At 38.8% G+C, this 9,606-nt stretch overlaps 1 long non-coding RNA gene across 1 annotated transcript; it reads right to left on the bottom strand.

The window, feature by feature from the left end:
- Positions 1-1,850: 1,850 nt before the first annotated feature.
- LOC149779809 (uncharacterized) lies at positions 1,851-9,294 on the bottom strand. Its single transcript, XR_016414861.1, has 2 exons — positions 9,182-9,294; positions 1,851-6,915 (listed from the first exon to the last, which is right to left on the bottom strand). It is a non-coding gene; the product is annotated as an uncharacterized LOC149779809 (long non-coding RNA).
- Positions 9,295-9,606: the final 312 nt, after the last annotated feature.

The following is a 9,606-nucleotide window of genomic DNA, read 5'->3' as shown; positions in this document are numbered from 1 at the left end:
TTGGAGAAAAGGATACAGGCTACAGAGATGCAATGTTTCCGAAAGATCCTCGGCATCACATACAAAGACCATATCACCAATGAAGAAATACGGCAAAGGATAATACAAACCATTGGACCTCACGATGACCTCCTGATCATAGTGGAAAAACGGAAACTGCAGTGGTATGGGCAAGTCTCACGATGATAGGGACTTGCCAAGACAATCCTACAAGGCACTGTACAAGGACGAAGAAAGAGAGGCAGGCTAAGAAAGAGGTGGGAAGATAACATTCGAGAGTGGACATGCTTGACACTGAGCGACTCACTGAGAAAGACGGAAAATCGAGAGGAATGAAGGAAGCTGGTTGTTAGGTCTGGTGCGGTGCCTTAACGGTCTTCCAGACTACGGGACTGATGATGATGATGATGATGATGATGATGATGATGATGAAACAGGATGTTGAATGCAAAACTATTTAATGTTCATAAATATTTATAAATAATAAATAAAGCTTAAGTTATAAATAATTATAACATATAGACACTTTCCTGCAAATATACATGTAGGACATTCTTTGCTTGTTGTTTTTTCTCCCAAACATTTAGATATTTTATTTCGTAAATCTTTTTTTGTTAGTTTTCTTATTCTAGAAGTATTTGGGTACATAGGTGCCTTGATTTACTTTGACTGTATTGGAATGTAAGATTAAGCAAATCAACAAAGTTGCCACAACCGGACTAGCCGTAGAATTTTGTTTTCTGCTGTTAAACCGTCGAGACCCAGCTGGCTTCCAGATGACCTACAGCAATGGAACATAATGATTCTGGAACAAAATAATATAAGTTTTTATTTTGTAGATCCACTCAAGTTCGTCATGATACTGTTTTTCTTTTTTTTACTGTATGCTGACTATTAGATTCTGTTTTGTTAATCACAACTGACCTGTTTATAGCCCTTGTGATTAATTGCTCAAAGGAAAAAAATACTAAAGTGACAGCTAAAAAGTATGGGATGATCTTTTGTGATGACAATTTCCGTATTCGAGGAGGTCTTAAAATCAGCAGTGACTTTTATCTGTTTAATTTTGGACATTGGCAGACATCTTTTAATTCCTACCATGCTTAAATTAGATTTAAACGCTCTAAAAATAGTTCGCTCCTATTTTAGAATTTTAATACGTATCTGTGTAGAAATAGCTGACTAATACCTTGAATCTGACGAGTGTTACATGAAGAAAAGTAAAATATTTAAATACGGTATTTTAGTACAGATAGCACAGTGAATAGATTTTAGTTCGAAAAAGTAATAAATGATAAATAATTATAAATACATATTACATTATTTATCCGTAATATCATAACATTATTCGCGATTTTTCACATATCTATTAATATGTAATGTAAAAGACCCATTTATTTACGATGGAAGAAATCACTTCCAAAAGAAAGACAGATTATTTTGCATCTTGATTGTGCCAGATTTCGCACGTTTTAAAACTTGTATAATAATAACAACGGCTAAAGTACTTCAAATAAAATGATATCGTTAAATGACCTTGATAAAGTTACAGATATGCCTATGAAATTATTGATATCTGTCATATTTCATGCACAGAAAGCACCAATCACCCATGAAAAGGATAGGAGTGTTTACACAAGCACACAAACATACCGCCATTCTCTCATACTGGTAAACTTTTACACAAGACAGAAATGCTGAGCGGGTGTCATAGATGCTCAAGACACTATAACAAATTATATATATGTGTGTGTGTGTGTGTGTGTGTGTGTGAGAGAGAGAGAGAGAGAGAGAGAGAGAGAGAGAGAGAGAGAGCCGGGCGTTGTACAGCAGAAACGAAAACAACACCATCGGGTCGTGGGGTTTATTTATCGTCAACGAAAAGAGATAAAGGTAAAACAGGAAAGAAAACCTACAACGAAACATAAATACTTAGATATATAACACTTCAAACGAGACAAATACGATACACATCCCGCACGCCAGTATTTCAATATATAGCACCCGATAAGATAAAAACGACAACTTGCCAGACACGATGAACCTAAACATTCAGATATAACAATTCTCGCGAACTCTATTCGCCACCATAGGCATAGTCGCAATGAAAAAGGTTTCGTTAGTCCAGAGACGATAGGACGAGCGCCTAGGGCATTTATTAAGTGTATGGCGCTCGACGTTATCGTCCTCTTCATGCGCCTTGTGCACTGATCGATCACTCACTCACTCACTCATTCACTCACTCACTCACGCGCTCACTCATGACAAACTCGAACCTGGGTCACATACTCCCTCCCTAAATGGTGTAAATGTCTCCTGATATTCAACAAATTTGTGCCAGCAGCAAAATGAAAAAAAAATATTTACAGGAACAAATAATCAATCAGTACTATATATCGTGTCTTCAGAAGTAAATACAAACATCAATACAAGACAGTTATTCATATAAATCAAGATTTAAAAACAGCCAAAAAATATGAAAGTTTATCCTCTTTAGTTAAATAAAGATTAAAACCATACAAGAGCAGGTTTCTATCACTACGTATTCCCTTTTTTTGTCTTCCGCAATGCCACTAGCGTGACTGACCTAGTAGGTCGGCTCCAGTCGGAATCGAACCCATCGGAATCTGCCCGGAAGACCACTACCCCCACATGTATCCATCATTCTCCAGTAATATTAATTCATAACATAGAGAACAAGTAAAAAATAAACGGAACTACAGAGCGTCAGTTAAATTGCCCGGCAAAGAAGTTTAAATACATAAAACAACTGAAACTAAAGCTACATTTACTTACATAATGATGTCAAATTATCTCCTTATATTTATATTTCTGTGTTAGATTGACAATAAGAGGGATATTCAGAATCACTCCTACCTCCTAAATAAAAACAAAGATAACGCCCGAAAGATACGGATATATCTCACACGTAGTAAATCGTCTGCGAATTCACCCACTGGCCTAGCCGGTCGAGTGGTTTTCGATCTCTGGTAGAACGCCTTACCGGTTGCTGGACTGAGTATTCCTGCGACAGCTGTGGTGCTAGTGGGCTCTTGACTAATCTCACGGGCTGACACTCTGGACCTCCCTCTAATACGGTCGGGTTGCTCTCATGCGAGGCACGTGAGGGGGTAGATAAATGAGTTGTTGGTTCATTTAAACTAATTTCATATTGCCTAGCCCAATATTTTGATAGGTTACGCTTTCAAGAGGCTGGCTAATATGGGGGTCGATAATAGATCGAGATCTATCAGAGACGGTCCGTGTGGAGTGGTCACGGGGTCAAACAATCCTCCTCACGACCCAACAGAGTTATTTGTGTGGTATAACATACCTATCGCTGTCCGAATCAGAACTCGGAGATTCAGAACTCGACTCTGAAGGGGTTACTTTTTGTACACTCGGGTTCTTTCGAACCGATCTCGTCGGGGCTTGATCGCAAGAAAGATAGTCAAAGGGCAAAAGCATGTTACGATGCAATGTGCGTACAGATTTCGGACCTGCTACCATTCTCATCTTGTACAGTGGCATATTTAAATGGGGGATCGACATCCCCTGATATACGTCCTTGGTTCACTTGTTGGCTAATTTTCGCTTCACCTTCAGTCTAATATTGCGCACTAGGACTCGGTCCCCTTCTTCAAATTGGGACTCTCGGACCTTTGTATCGTACTGGACCTTGTTCCGACGATGGCTTCTGCTCGACTCTCTCGCCACGCCTGTGTAAGCAAATTGGAGGCGGTCTTTAAGTTTACCCACGTATGTGTGATTCTCTGCGTCAGACTCGCCACAGTCTGACGTGGTACCCAGATAGGTGTCAACTGAAAGCCGGGAGTGCTATCAAAACATAAGAAAATGGGGTGAGAATCCAGTGGAATCATGCTTAGTAGAATTATATGCATGGACAATTGGAGCAATGTACGACTTCCAATCTTGTTTTTGCTCTTCCTCCAATGTGCCTAGCATTTTTAAGAGCATTCCAATGAAAAGTTCGCAGGCACCATTACCCTATGGGTGAAATGGGGAGGAGCGAGACTTATGTATGTTCGCTAATTTGCATAGCTAGCTTATTAAACCTACCCTCGAAATTACGTCCCTGATCACTGTGAAGCCTTTCTAATATAGAAAAAAGTGCTGTTGACAGTACGCACATTGGTAGATCTGACTGTAAACGATTTACACTCAATGCTATCAATAGCGATCTTCCATGCATCTGGAATTCTATCCGTAGTTGGATTATCAAACATGTAATCCCAACACAAACGAATGAGATTTGTCCCTATAAACCACAGGAAATGTACGGTTGGACTCTGTATCCGGTACCACTAAAATAGGGACACTATATTCAAAATCAAACAAAAATGGTATTAAAATCGGATACTCAGTGTATCCTAGGTAATTGAGAAGAGAACCATCTGCAATAGTGCATCTGAAGCTTAGTGACTCGAAGAAGTGAAGCACTGGCTTATCACGAAGTGACAAATAAAAACTATTAGATAAGTAGTCACCATGGACCCATTGCCAATAAGGGCCGTGACTGGGACATTGTTTAAGTAAACGATACTAGTGTTGGAAGAACCAACCAGACGCTGAAATAGCGTATTATGGCCTTTAGGATGGTTACCTGCCTCACTATGGCCATCGAAAGAGGTGGTTACTATTTTTAAATGCGGAGCTCCTCTACCATAGCCCCACCATCGGATGTTGTTACCTCGATTTCCATTTCCCCGATTTCCTTGGTTGTTGTACTGGCTACTATTACTGCAATGGCCCTGTTTGTTGTGGTTACTCTGTCCTCTATTAATTTCCGTCAGTTATCTGCAGCTGTTTAGTAAGAGCGTTGATTTAAGATCCCATCCTCTCCTCTGTGTGCTGGGTCCTTGAGTTGAAAGCTCACTCTAGCTTGTGTATCTCGTGTCCGCCGTCTACAATCGGCTGGTGGTATACTTTTTAGTTAGAAATGGGCCAACGTCATGCGGCAAGTTCAGCTGCTTGACGACCATCCTAATCTCCCGTAATAATTTCATCATAGTTAGAGGTGGCGTCAAAACTTATGGCGTGTGTGGCTTTTCAGGAGGTCACTCGTCAGTGAAAACCAGAACTTCTGTATGAGGAGGCCGTCTTTATCCTCTTTTCTGATGTTGCCCGCTTCGATCGCAGTTTTTAGAAGTATTTCCAGCCCACAACCGAAGGTAGTCACCGATTCCCGTTCTCTTTGCAAAGCGTTTAAAATTTCTTGCATGATCATGCCTTGAGTTAACATATCTCCGAAGGCAGTATATAAGCGCCTCAGTATGGCTTCAGTGGATGATTTCGCGCCTAATGCTATGCCGGTATGTCGCGCCTTGCCTCGTAGAAACCGTCTGAGCGCCTGAATCATAAAAGCCGGAGGATATTCAGGTAGGATACATTTTCCCTCGCATCTCCACTCGTAGTATGTGACGTCACCGTTCTGTATTGGCTCGTCCTCTGAAAAGAATGGGACCTTGGGTACTACTGTGGATGTGAGTGGGGTGCGCGTAGCACTGAGAGCGGAACAAGAACCCTGGGAATCGTCTAATAGTGCTGAAGCACCTATACTAACCTTAGGCTTGGTATCTACACTCGGTATACCGAGCTGACTGAGCGATCCTCTCCAGATACCTGCAACAGGAGTGCTTTGCAACAAAAGGGTGGAGGGGTTATGACGGGTTTGGCTTGGGTTACGGATACGTTTAATGGGGATACAATGGATTTAGGTGGGGCCCCAACTGGCATTACCACATACCCACTGGCATTCAACGCCTGTATCATCTCCTTTTCCATCATGGGAGTCTTACTTTTAGCCATCATGAAAAGAAACCCAAACAATCTCGCGTAAATATAACTACGGTAAACAAACCATTCAATGATGTGTTGTATGCATTGTACAACAGCGGTTTTGTCGTACAACGACTTTCGTGAGAATAAAAATTAGGCACTATTTAGCCGATCTAAAAAACCAGTAATGGGGTATTTATTTGTCACGATTAATACCAATATTACTGGAAAATGACGTAATTTATGTACACGATTACTCCCTAATTTCTAAAGTGCTTGCTAGAAAACGTTTTGCACTCCTGAATGTTCTAAAACGCCCCAAGAATATTAGACGTAAGCTTTCACCTCAAATAAACAGATAATGGTGTATAAAACTAAACATAAATATGAATAATATAAAAACTTATGTTTCATAATAAATACTATAGATGTCACTGGAATGTTCATTAAATTAATGCAGAATTATTTTTGTCTTTGTCAATATAAATTTAAACAATGTCAGAGCAGCCCATAGCCCGGGTTAGAATCTGTGCCGCACGTGATATGTGGGTCAAGTTGTGCTGCTGGTTGGAAGAAAAAATGAACTGTGTAACTGTACCGATTAGAGAAACTAATGATTTATAACAAAATGACTATCGGTAATAAAAGTGTCAAGACTAAAAAAAAATTAACTTACAGTATCAAGAATCCTTCCTTTCCAAAATATATAATCTTAACACAGAACACATAACACTAAAAAAATGTTTACGAGTTCTATACACACAATTGTTCATGTCCATTAACTGCGAAGATAATGATGTCCTCACATGAAACACTAAGAAAAATGTCTGCGCACTTCCTTTTTATGCTCCGGTTGAGAAACAAAAAATAAAACACTAAATCAGGAAAAGAGTTAACTTCCACCTCTTAAACTGCTCTCTTCAGTCTGCATTGGTAGCGGTACTTCGGTCTGGTTTAATTGTTGTTTAATTGTTTGGCTGCCATCTTCCGTCCTATATGACTGCATGTTGGACGCCATCGTGAGCCGGGCGTTGTACAGAAAAAACGAACACAACACTCTCGGGTCGTGGGGTTTATTTAGCGTAAGCGATACGAAAAGGAAAACAGGAAAACAAACTACAACGAAACATAACAAATACTTAAATATACAATAATACAAACGAGACAAATACGATACACAACCTGCACGCCGGTATTTCAATATATATAGCAATATATATAGCAACATGATAATATGAAAACGATAACTTGCCAGAAACGAAGACCCTAAACATTCAGATAAAACGATTCGCCACCATATGTGTAGACAATGAAAAAGGTGTCGTTAGTCCAGAGACGATAGGACGAGCGCCAATGGCATTTATTAAGCGCATGGCGCTCGACGTTAACGTCCCCTTCATGCGCCTCGTGCACTGATCGATCACTCAACTCACTCACTCACTCATTCACTAACAAACACCTGGGTTACACCCACCAACCCACACCAAGAAATGGCACCATGACCTCGGAGTGTTTTAATCATCGGTTAAACGTAATCATGCTAGGCCAAAACAACAAATCTTGGTGTGTGTATTGGTCTATATTTGTGTTTATTGACCGATAATGGCACTGCCACCGCTAAGATTCCTAGAGTGATTGGAATATTGGTCTGATATCAGCTTGCAGAGTTATGCATTTTATGTCAGGTACAAGATTTGTTGAAAGTTAAAAAGTCATATAGTAAACAATACTTCACGAACACACTTGGCACAAAGCACATACATTCTTAAAGTGAATGCCATTACACAGTAGAATTTTCTGTATATTAAAATCTGGAGCTAGTTTTGGTATTTGTTGATAATGAATGCTGTGGCTTTACTGTCTTAATACGCCAATTTTCCGGTACAAAAGTAAGCATGGATGGATTTTTTTTCAATATCGTACAAAGAATATTAATAAATATTTTGTACTGGCTCCAAATAGGCAATTCCACATTTGGACTGGTGCCGAAACACAATATGGGAAATATTGTTTACTATCATGTAAAAATCCTCTTAATACAACAACTGAAAAAAGGATATGAATACAAAACAGCTTATACGGCTTTTATTAGGAATTTTGATATATCTCATTATTTGGAACTCATCCATCTGTGCCTGAATAACGTATGTCTCAATACGGTTTACTTATCTTTCAAAAAAGGCACTAACCATAGTGTTCTAATACGTCTAAATGGAAAGAATTGTTTTAGTAATTGTACATGACCAAACTGCATGCTTGGATTTAGAGTGTACCAGCAATGAAGAATTTAGAAACATGTTTATATTATTTTCATGGTGAGCTTTCTTTATATTTGGAATATTTTAAGTATTTCGATACGCAAAGGATCTACAATGCAGGACGCATTCTACATATTTCCTGGCTATATTTGGGTTGGCGTTGTTGTTTATTTGTCAGCCAATTATTTCAGTCAGTTTTCGCTTACGTTTGTTGCGAAAATGGCTCTTGTGGTTATTAATTGTTGTTCTGAAATAAACGTTTTCGATAATATGTTGAGCGGCATTATAGGAGATAGACGGGACAGTTTGGCTCGACACTTTAACATTGGATTAATAGCAAAACTAGCTCCGGACACCAAACTTACCAACAATTTGGCGGTGGCATATATATGTAGATTCGGCAGGGCTTGTCCTTTTAACCGTATGTGTCTGAATATGTGGATTTGTACAAAGTAACTTTGTGGGGTTGCAACTGTTTTGTCTATAATAAACTCTCTCTCTCTCTCTCTCTCTCTCTCTCTCTCTCTCTCTATATATATATATATATATATATATCATAGCAAGACAGAGGTTCCAAGTATTATTCATTTTGAGATTGGTTGTAATTGATATGTCAATCCAATTACTTAGCTAAATTACTAAATCCAGAAAGCCATACATTTTATTATTTAATGTCATATAGTACCTAAATTATGGACCAAATACCTACAAATAGGTAAAGTTTTCGTGATAGACATTAAGTTATCATATTGCAAACACCTGCATCGTAATAGTTCAAGATAATAAACCACGTAGCACACCTGGTAGTCAAGGTAAGTTTTGTATATGCATAAACAAGAAGAGAATAGGGTTCATCTAGTATTTGGACCATAATCAAGTTGAAAACCGACATCACTCATAAAATGTAATTTAGTTCATATCTGTTTAATATATAACCTGTCAGGTCATATTTTCAAAATCTAACCACCATTTTCAAAGCAATTAAAGGTCGAAATGGTAAAGATATTTTACGATAAAGGAACATAGACTACAGCTAATAAAGTTGTTCGAGTGAAACAATTTCAGAAAAGGAAAGATATAATCGCGCTAAGCCTCCAATTATTTCTGCTTTAATTCATTTGTACCTTTTTGTGCCAGCATCAGAAATGTATGATCAATAGGTAAATAGTGTGCTGTTTTCGGCCTGAACAATATGTAATCACGACTTCCAACTGCTTAGGACATGCATCCATTGTTGTGACGTCACGGGCAGTCTGTAAAGGTTGCCGATTATCACAGTATGGCTCTCTGTACGACGAACACGTGATATAGACACCATTGCTGCCGATTATTGCTATGTAGTGCTGCCAATCGGACAACGATATACTTATATACATAGTCAGCTCATTTTAAGACCGTTAATCAATTATTTATTTCTTCCTTCTTTTTTCCGTTATTAACCTCTTGGTAGTAGATTTTCCGTGTCATTTTCCTTAGCCCAGGCCGTTCCTCAGGTGTTGTGTTTATTGTTGTGGAAGTTACTGCCGCCTGAGGAAGAGCTTGATTAACT

The sequence above is a fragment of the Sinohyriopsis cumingii genome, chromosome 16 (genome assembly GCF_028554795.1).
Source record: "Sinohyriopsis cumingii isolate HCF-2022 chromosome 16, ASM2855479v2, whole genome shotgun sequence".
Lineage (NCBI taxonomy): Eukaryota > Metazoa > Mollusca > Bivalvia > Unionida > Unionidae > Sinohyriopsis > Sinohyriopsis cumingii.
Note: the sequence above shows the minus strand (reverse complement) of the source record. Positions and strands in the feature narration are given on the sequence as shown.